The following is an 11325-nucleotide window of genomic DNA, read 5'->3' as shown; positions in this document are numbered from 1 at the left end:
GAAAGGCCCAGCGCTGGAGAAAAAAGCACTGAAGGAGCCGTTCAGTAAGCTCAGGAAAGGTGCGACAACCCCGATAGGAAAGGCAGAGCTGCAGGCGGAGGCGCTAGCTGTGATTGCTGACCAACAGCAGGAGTAACAAACACCACCTCGGCTATTGCCAGGGATGTAAGCCCAGCATCGTTAGATTATCTACTCTGCCCATTCATCCAGATGACTTCTCTAAAGCAATTAACTCCTTGGAGCTCTAAACTGTAGAAAAAGCATCAGAGAAACCAACGTGTCAACAGGGGTTTCAGCAAGTCCCTACAAGGACAGAAGAAAAAAAGAAAAAGTGAGAAGAAAAAAAAAAGTTGTTGATTCAACAGGTAAACCCCTGGAACTTGGGGCACATTACATCCTTGTCAGCAAGGGTAAAAAGCTTCCCAGTTATTAGATGTCTGTCTTCTGCCAAGCTACCTGGACACTCATATCGCAACCAATCATCTTTTTGTGAGAAAAATCAATCTCTTAAAACTTGACAGCATGAGGCTTCTTTTCACAGCCATGGCTCGTTTCTATGATCTCTAATAGGCTCCCAATGCATCTCCAAATCCTCCCTAAAACATGGACCCCAAACAGGCAATTCTATTGTTTTTTTCTCTGAAAACAGCACCAGTAAAAGTGTTATCACTTCTGCTAATGTAACCAAAAGAAACACAAGCCATGCAAAGACTGTATTTATTTATTTCACTGCAGCACAGCACTAAGTCTGGCAGCTGCAGCTCCAAAGCACCATCTCCCATCTGAAACACAACTTGCCTTCTTTGTACGCAGATGTGCAGCAAGAGCCAGCTCTTGCCTTTGGCTGTGTTTGCTGATTGAGTCCACTTAGCCAACAGAGTCAGACAGAAACAAAGTCTTTGTTATTTACTACCTCGCTGCTTCACTGTTTGAAAGTTTCGCCTGAAAAGGGATTTGTTACTTAAAAGTGCTCGATCTACAGCACACAGGCTGTGCTTGGCTCAACAAACCAACTCACCCTGCCCACAGCCTGTCTCTGCATCCGACCTTTCCACGCAGTTGTCAGTAGCAGGAATTTCAGTAAGATTTAACCCAAGAGCCTAAATGCTTACAGCGAAAGATGAAGAGGATTGAAACCTCACAGCTTCCATGAGAAGTTATCTGCTGTTGCAATTTCACTGTAGCTCACAAGAGGCAGCAGATACATTTCCAAGAAGAGTTTCTACTTCCATTCATCCTATTTGCATTATGTGTCTTGCTTCAACACATCCAATTACTTTACACAAATTACACAATCTAGCCCTCTTCCCTCCAAAAGGCAGAGAGAAGACCCAAGCAGACGTTACTAAACTGTTCCATAGCTGGTTTGCACTGAACTGCATAGGAAAGTGCTACTTATACTAAATAAAGTAAAGCAATATAGTAAAGCAATACTGCTTCTAAATAAAGCAAAGCGATACAGTGATGCTTCTGTTTGCTTTCCATACCCTAGGAAGCCTCACAAAGCTTTACAGATGCAGAACAAAGTGTTCAGGCGTTAGGACATATCCGAGTTGAAGGTGTATGGTCCACCACAAGGTCTCTCCAACACCCATGTGTATTATGGCACACTCTCCAATTACAAGATTGCATATTTACATAAAGACACACTGCTTCTCTGAGTGACTATTTGATAAGAAGCAATGTATCATTTTATTTACCATCAGTGGTTTTTTTACTATAGGAAGTAAAACTAAGGGAGTGCCTTCAGTTACCACCCAGCATTTAGCACACACTGCACGCAGCCTCCTGTTTCCTCCAACTTTTCTCTGACATTTGTCCCTTGTCACTGAGGTCAAAAGAGTCGGAGGATTTGGGGTACCCATTGCCAGCATACCAAATTGGGTATTCAAAATAAAGAAATCCTTACACAAACAGGACTCAGCTACAGACACTGTTTACATGGTTTGCCTAAAGTTACATTGAAAATCTGTTACAGGCAAGAAACTCCAGGAAGGGCATCGTGATTTTTGTGATCTCTCAGCTCTTAGGCTTAACACAGCCTTAGAGGATTAGAGTCTGTTGCTGACTTTTATCTATGAGGAGCCTTCCAACTTCTGCAACACCCTCTGCCCCTATTACATAAGGTGGCTTTGATTTTAAAACACCCCAGAAATATTGAGACAAACATTCTGTACAGATAAGTGAACAATAATCAAACACAACAGAAGACAACCATAAATAAGGAATACGGCATGATTGTTGTACACATCAGGGATGGGATTGAACTGGAACCTCAGTTCAGCATCTTCTAAATATTTGATATTTCAGCTTTAGCATTGTTAATGTAGCCCCAATACATAAAACCAGCACTGAACACAGGTTACAGACCTTAAATCAATCAGAACTCAACAATTCTCAGTTACTGACACTTGAGTCTAAGAGTTACCCAGGAAATCAGTAATTATAATTAGAGGATTCCAGAATTTGGCAGTGACCATTTCTGAATGATTAGTTCTCACTGAAGGGATATTAAGAAGCTGCTAAGACATCAAAGTAGCTTAAGTACTGTCAAGCCAACACTGTACATAATTTCATTCATAACAGACCTGAGAATGGAAATTTTCTTCCCTCTACATGTTCCACTTACATCCCCAACAGTGTTGCACCCCATTAAACACTATAAAAGGATGATGAGGAAGAAGTACCAGAGAGGAAAATACCCAATAAAATACGTACCTTTACAAACATCATCAGAAAGTTTACAACACAAAAATGAGCAGAAAAGAAAGGATAAGGGCTTTAGGGTCACACCATTTGTTCAGCCCACAGACCAAGGAAAACCAAGCACCATATAAATAACTAACTTATTATCACAAGAGGAAACATCATCTTGCCTGGTACTGACGCAGCACTCTCATCTTTAGCAAAACTCATTAAAACAAAAAAGCAAACTAAAAACATACCAAAGTGTTTGTGTATGCCCAACCCTAAGTATCACAGGTAACTATGAAAAAACAGTTTGAGAAAGAACACAGAATTAGGAAAAGCTTAAAAGAACTGTATCTAAAAACATTAAAATCGTTAATCATCAAGCTTTCATCATCGTGCACTCAGGCACTAAAGCAACAGCACTTATCACTCAGCAATTAACAAGCCAACCAATATTTGTATTTTTCAACACATCTGTTGCAAAGACCAAAGTTTACTGCCACCATACCACAGTCAGGTACATAACTCCCAGCCTCCCTACTCACGCTCTGCATTTGGAGAACACTAGAAATCACCTTCATAAACCAGTAACTTTTCTTTCTCAATACCACAGCTCATGTGAGTGCTTGAGGGGGACTGAGCAGACAGATTTTCCCACAGCCCACCCAGGATTCATATCATACATGAGCACCACAAGGCATGGAAACAGCTAAGCCCACTGCGCCCAGCTTTTACACACAGCCTTTTAACAATATGCATGAGCAAAACCGTATTAATTTAAGCATGCTTTTGCAGTTTATAGATTACTTTAGACAAATGTGTCATGAAGAAGCTCTTACCTGCAGCAGGGCCCTCCTCCTGACGCACTGCCAGCAGCAGGCAGCCCTGCCAGGTGGAGAGGGTGAGCTGCCTGCCCCTGGCACAAGGCTTACCTGCCCATCACTAGCTGCCAGCTGGTGAAGCAACAGGATAAAAGAAAACACAGGCAAGGGGAGCAGTGCACTTTCCTCCCTGGTGTGCAGTGGGTAGAGAGCACACCATGCTCGTTTTGCCTATGGAAATAAAAGGCAAAGCGAGGGCAATGTTTCCTCCCCCTCGGTTGGGCTGCAGCTGCTACTGGGCTCTCTGCAGCCCTTTGATCTGCTCAGGCAGGAGAGCGGCTTCAGATGCCTCTCTGCCCTCCACAATTTGTGTTCATTTCCCAGGCTCCTGGTGAAGGGCTGGCAGTGAGAGCTGTTTCCCCCCTCAGCAGCTCTAACCAGCAAGGTGCAGCACAGCCACTGACCAGGGAGCTGGGCAGCCTCCTGCTCCCCTTCCCGCCTCTGTTGCCTTAGGTGCGTGGCACGAGGGAAAGTATCAGACTGAAATGCAGCCATGATGTTGGTACACTGCAAAAAGAAGTTACATACCCCAAAATACACATTTTAAATGAGGAAGTCACTTTCTCTTGCTTCGGTTACTCAAACTTGACCAAATCTCTGCAGAATGACTACAGCTCAACAATGTTTTCATTTACTCCAGATACAACATTTAAGTTCAAAAGCAGGTCAGAGTAGCACTGGTGTTTGTCTGAAAAATACTTTAAATCCAAGTTTTCTGTCAGAAAAGTAAATCCAGCTAAAGATGTAAGAGCACAAGATGAAAAATATACTGCCTTTAAAATGTATCACCACATGAGCCCCGAGGACATCTAAATCAACGGTAGTACTGGCGATATGAAAAGCATTCAATAATTCAAGCACTCTGGGCCATATGTCAGCCTTAACTACAGATGAAAGTTATCTTTCCTTTTTCTACTTGATCACTGGAGCAGGATTCTGGTTAAAATCTCATCTGATATGTTTTCTTCTTTGTAACACACAACATAGGCCTCAAGTGACTACTGCACAACTAAGCAGTTCAGAAAATAAACAGCAGATTGATCAAACAATGTGTTGAGAGTGATTTGGTGCCCACAACACACCTCCTGCGGGCCTCTGACACTGGCCACGCTTTGTATTTATTCCCATCCTCAGGTGTAATATCAAGTTTTGACAACCAGGAGACAGACAACTCTAAAGTTTCAGTCTTCTCCCCCTGTGGCCTCAGTGAGCCCGCCATTTCACACAGCCCTATGCTCCGTGCACAACTGGTAGCTCTGAGAACAGAGACACCTCCAGAAACTCACAGGCTACTAAAAAATAAGCAGTGAAAGCAACTAAGTGGGAATTTGATTTCTGTCCTTCACTTTTCACAACCAGTGGCCTAACTGCCCTGGAGCCCTCATACTCCCAGGCCTGAGGAGACCCCTCCCCTGGCTCTGGGACACCGCTTCAGTCCGGTAACACAGACAGATAGACGGGCTCCCCTGTGCCATGCCTCAAAACATGCCGGAACCCAGCCGCTTCTTCCATAAGGGAAACAGTATCAGCTGTTTTAAAATGCAGTAGGACTTAAATATTTACCTGGTCAAGGTTCAATTTGCCTTTTTTTCCCCGCTTTATTCAGCTGTATGGTGCTGTACGTCATCACTCTTCTTGCACACTCCCCAGTACTGTGAACATTTGTTAAGGACCATTGGCCTTTTTAACCAATTTAAAATTGAGCATACCTCACCCAAACACCTCATTGAAGGAAAAGCAAGCATTTTATTTGTCTGTAATAAAGTATAAGACCACATCTGAGAGTCCATCTGAGAGTCTGCAAATAGCAGGTCAATGAAAGAAGTATCTAAACTACCCTAAGCTACACAGAAGTTTCCTCAGGAAAATAAATTCAAAGTTCACAATTCATTTAGCTGACAACATTCTATAAGGCTTGGGTTTAGATTTTTGTGTTTCAGGGGTTTTTTTTGCTTGTTTGTTCTTGTTTGTTTTGGGTTGGTTGGTTGGGATTTTTTGCTGTATTTAAATGAGTGAAGTTTCAAACATGGTTTCCTTTGTGTACAGGCATGCTGAGTTTAGAACTTTTGGGTTTTATTTTTCTCTAATTTCACATCAGTAAGGCTACTAACTTAAACCTAATTCTCTTGAAAAGTAAACATCCACAGAAAGGCCCCACTTGTATCCAAATGCAGGTGTAAACTGGTTTTTGGTTTTGCCTTGGTTAGCTCCCTTAAGTTTCCTTTTCACTTGTGAAGTCAGAGGCTCAAGCTGACTCCTAAAATGGCAACATAACACCCCTTTTCACTTTCTTTTACACACCTCACTTCTGTTCTTCACAGTGCAGGTACGTACCTCTTTCACTCCCTTAGGATATTTAGCTTTAGCACCTGCTCCATGACACAGAGGGATTAGGGTTTATGTGCACGAGGTGCCAGCTCTCCACTCATGGCTGGAGCCCACTGCAGGGCCAGGAGGGCCTGATCAAGCCCTGCGTGTGCCAGAGCAGCACTGCAACTTTCCACTCCCTGCCTTTGAAAAGAAAGATTTTACACCGTGACAGGCAACTCTTCAAAGTTCACCTCAAAACCTCAACCTCAAGTGTTAAAAAAGAAAAACCCTTAAATAATACAAGTTATTACATTTAATCTCTTCGGGGGAAGTGGGGAATGATTTTGTGATTAAGGACCTACTGTGGGGCTCAAGAGAATTAGTTCAATTCCAGGCTCTGAAACAAGCTTCCAGGTTCCCCAGGGAAAGCCTATGCAATCTCCTATCTCACATGGACACCAGCAGGGTAATTTATAAGTGCGTGCAGCCCTCAGACATTGTAGTATCAACAGCCAAATAAATGCATAGGCAGGAGTTAGGTGGGCTGCAATCATATTGAGAACTAGTTAGCTATCCAAAGAGGGCACTGCCATTAGACTATCACTTACCACAGAAGTCATACTTACATTTTTAAAAACAGGTATTAGAGGGAGTCTTGAAAAATAATAAGTTACATTATTACTTACTCTTGGGCTGACAGCTAGTTCCTAATGGTTTTAGCTAATGCATTAAGTGAATGAAAAAAGCTGCAAGATAAAAATAAGTTGGCAGGCCTTGCAGAAAGACACCACTTAGTTCTCAAGCACAGGACTTTTCCACAGTTTGCACTGCAGGGAAATTTTGCTCAATTAAGATCTATAGTTGGTATCATTTCTTGGCAAAATTAAATTTATGAATTGATTTAATTCACAGAATGAACAAATTCAATAATGAAAATTCATCTGACAACATGAGTTATGATATAGCAAACCAAGCAAGCACTATCAGAAAAACATAATACTGAAGTCACTGTGTAACCTTCTAGTTGGCAAAGTGCTCCACTACACGATCCACAGTGAAAGCATTAGACAACCTGTCTTGCAAAAAGAACAAAAAGATTTCATTACTCTGGTAAAGTGATAGCCACACATATTAGTCAGTTCTTCGCTATTCACTATCAGCAGAAATTTTCCCCTACAATTATGAAAAGCAGCTGTCATACATACACCCATACCAGATAATACAAAAAGTACTTCCCATTTTTAAAAGACATTGCAATAATTTAAAAATTTGACTCCTTTCTGAAAAAGTACTGTGCCTATTATGGTTTCAAGTAATACCTATGATGTATTTACAGAAGTAACTTTCAGTAATTTAACATGTGCTTCCTATACATCTAAACTATTTTCTCTGTGAAAGTAATTGCCTCCTTCAGAAGGTGGAAAAATCCACATAAAGTTTCAAGATCAGTGTTTCTGGCATTGTTTCTCTATGTTCAATCTATAAGCAAGAATTTAACCTTGATATTAAACTATTTCTGCAGAGCATCTAGCATTTATTTTGCATGTATTAAATCCCAGTACACTTGATATTTCAGTAGAATGACTGTTAAAAATATTTTTAAAATCTGATATTTGATTGGCTTGTAACTGCATATTAAGGTGGTTCCTCACATTAATTTACTTGACTGCTTTTCCAACTACAATTATTTCAATATTTTCCTTAATTTTTCCACTGTTATAATGGAAGTGAAAACAGTTGAAAATACAAAAAACCCAATCCCAAGCAAACTCAATATTCAAGAGATCAATATAAAACTGCTTCAAAGATGTCAGTTATTACTTGAGCAAGTAACACCAACAATTCTGGTTGAGGCTGAAGTCAGTCCTTTCACTTTCATCTCTCCAAGGCAAAGTGCAAAAACAACTGACAGCCTTTCCATGAATTTAGAGAAACTCCGTCCATCCCATCCAACATGCACTGAAAGCCAGGTCTGACCAGAGCTGCCCATTCTAACTTGAATAGTCAGATGAAGTTGAACCATGAAGTGAAATTGGTGACAACTGTGTAAAACAGGTAACTTTATTTTGTGACTGTTTAACAGCTTGGAATTTAAAGTTACAAAGGTACAACACTGACAGTCATGCATATTTGTTCTAATAGAAAAGCCTTAAATTTTTCAGAAGTTGTCACAGGCTGGAGTGCAACAGAAGATGCGATGCACGTGCAGTTACAGGACTTCCACTATTGCCAATGGTGTCAACAGCATCTTCTTAGTTAAGTTCCCCATTGGTGCTGTACTGGTTTAACATGAATAGCTGTGAAAATACAACAAATACTGTAAGATAGTTGTAATTTCTGTATCTGGTCACCCTCCCCACATCTCCTTATATCTAAAAATAAATTCCCTTCTTCCATCAGTGAAAGGCTAATTGCCATGTCAATTTTTCATTTTACTGTATTATCAGACCTGATGATTTGCTATAAACTTTTGATTGTTCCATGTCCTCAAATAGGTAATCTAACATCTAACTTCTCACTTCAATGCAAAATAGTCCAATATCCTATTCCTTTTAAGTATCCTGCATACCTGAATCAGATTTCAGGCGAGGGGCCACTGCAAAGCTAACATACTCCTCCAGCTGATACAGTGCTGCAGAACATCATTAAAATGAAAAGGTGTCCTGTCCTAGTGGCTGATGCAGAATTATGTATACCTGTATTACCACTGATGGGTGCATGTCTCACCAATTCTTGTTCCTGTCCAGGCAATGTGATTCAATATGAATTGGCCATACACTTCTTCCTCACATCTAACCTAAACCATCTTTATTACAAATTAAAGCAATTACTTATTATTCTATCTACAATGAGCACAGAGAAAAAGATATCTCCTCTTTATAACCTTGAAAGAATCAACCCATGCCAAGAGGAAGAGCTTTGAAAACAACCACATGATTCCTCTAATAATCTTTTATAGTTCTGATAACACCTTTCAGTTTACATCAGCTCACACCTAGTGCACACTCTCCGATAACTCCATAGCACTGCGTGCCTAATAAGCAGTAAAAACATCCACTTGCATTTCACAACTAGAGAAGCACATAAAATATAATATATAAAAATAGTGATATGTCCATAAAATACAGGGATAGCCAATTACTCACACATTTAACCATCATGCTTGGTTATTACTATAACTCCTACCAAGGAGGAAAAGCTTCACTCCTTAAAAAGGCTGAAAAATACACTCAAAGCAACAATCAGCTTGCCTTGCAAATCAAATCAATGTGAAATGTCACTTGTCTGCTTCTCTCTAAGCACTGGCTTTCTGCTGAGTACAAGCTCAAGCTAACTCTAAGCCCCTTCACTCCTCTCCCTCCCCTTGTGACCATGGCTGCTCCAAAACCTCTGTTCTAATGCAACGGCCAGCTTACTGACCAACACCAAGAAGCTCACAAGTACAGAAAGCAGCTCTGACAGGCACTGTAGCTAGATTACCAGAAACCATTACCTGCAAGAGATAACCAGTCACCATGGGTCTAATCTCCTTTTAAATTAGTGGAGAAAATTGTTTTCAGTGTCTCATTTTCCTTCCCCCACTACTACATGTCTACAAAAACAAAGGCAAAGCCCTACAGAAAAGCTAGCTAGCCTTCCTACAGACCAGAAGGTATTTCTCTCTCAAGGTCTGCAACCCTGCAAGCAGAGCACATGACTGCTAGAGTCATTAAGTACTTCATTTAAACTAATTGTGATCTACCTTTTCAAATCTACCCTCAGTGAACTATGGGGATCCAGAAAAGGATTTTTCCCCCACCCTGGAAGAGTTTAAAATGAGAACTTTAAAATGGTGATGTAAGAAAATTAAGTTACTTCCAGTTTAGCTTTCATTTGTTTCTCCAGTTGTCTTACAAATCAGGCCTTCTTTCTCTCTCCCAATAATAAATATTTAAATCAAGAAGTATGCATTATTGTTATTATTTTACATCTACAGCAATATCTAATAACTTTTTCTACCATTTTAAATTCTAAATACTCTAATTATAAATTACATTATTGTATTTCTGCCATGAATAACATTTCATTTTGCTTGGATGACAACAGTAACAAGCACACAGGCATCTATATGATAAGTACCCTGGTTATTATGAAAAAGCCAAATAAACCCACTGGACTCATATGCTTTAGAAAGCAGTATCTAATTTTTTCAGTATAGAAACAGTACCCTTCGGGCCAAGACTGGCTTGAAGAAAGATGGCCGTTGTTTTCACTACATTTAAGTAAAGTTCTCATGCTAGAATAGATGTATGGTTGTCAGCATTAGGAAGGTTTTAACTAGAAGTGATTTACAGTTATTACAAACAGCTACAAAGCTTTGTCACTCTCACCTGGCATTGGCAAAAGGCCAGGTGTCCCTCCAAGCAGTTGCCATTTTGCAGGTTGATGTCAAGAATATCCCAGAATTCCAAATCCTTTAGCAGGTGCTAAAAAAAGAGGTAGAAGATTACCCTTTGCATCTGGAAGTCCTGTATGAAAATGGTTTTTATTGTCAGCTGTTTTAAAACAAACAGTAAAATCTGCTTTTGTTTGCACAGGACACTCAACTGTGAGGGTCTAAAAACACCAGGCTTAAGAAATGCCAGTTACCTATCTGAAAACAAGTATAGAAATATATAGAAACAAGCACTGCAGACAAAGCAGTGACCCCAATCACCAGCTACAAATGCCTTACCCTTTATCATTCATAGTGCCCTACTTTAGAAGATGTAAAAATCATTGAGCTATAAATATGTACAGGAAGGTTATACTTAAGAGAGCACACTGACCTGCAGTGTTACTAATCTTAGCATGAGCACACTACAAAGTAAAACTCTCCCTGATATAATGTTAACCTGCAGACACAAGTTAAAACACTAAATGACAAATGAAGTACAATTGGCATGGAAAGTTAAAGCCAGATTTTATTTCTGAGTGATTTTGTCATGATAAACATATTAGATGTCTTCTGAGGCTGGTTCTAAGCAAGAATTTAATCCATGACCATAATGTAGGTCACTAATTTTGATAGTTTGCACCTAGTATTCATTCCAAGGAATCACTCAGCACTAACACTGATAGCTGTCAAGAGTGTTCTTTTTACAGTACTACTTAATAAAAGAAAATAATCCAATTAAGCAGACATCACAATAATTTTTGCTGACTTCCCTATTTATTTCAATCATTAAAGGGGTATTTAATTTACAACAAAGCACCATACTCTAATCCTATACAGCCAAGAATATTCATGTTTAAAACCTGAACCGCCCTCGCTGTTTCTGCTGCCCTTTTGGTTTTCAATGAGCTTCAGTAACTCAAAAGAATTACAACCATCTTGGTAACTTAAAAAAGAAAGCTTTGTAGAATGGCAAAAGTTCACAACAGGGGAGGGAAAAAAGCCTTTCTAAAATAGCCAGGTGTTCAC

The 11325-nt window shown here is 40.0% G+C and overlaps 1 pseudogene; it reads right to left on the bottom strand.

The window, feature by feature from the left end:
- Positions 1-263: 263 nt before the first annotated feature.
- LOC142414137 (uncharacterized) overlaps positions 264-11325 on the bottom strand; it is a 28639-nt pseudogene continuing 17577 nt past the window's right edge.

Source organism: Mycteria americana, chromosome 8 (genome assembly GCF_035582795.1).
Source record: "Mycteria americana isolate JAX WOST 10 ecotype Jacksonville Zoo and Gardens chromosome 8, USCA_MyAme_1.0, whole genome shotgun sequence".
NCBI lineage: Eukaryota > Metazoa > Chordata > Aves > Ciconiiformes > Ciconiidae > Mycteria > Mycteria americana.
Note: the sequence above shows the minus strand (reverse complement) of the source record. Positions and strands in the feature narration are given on the sequence as shown.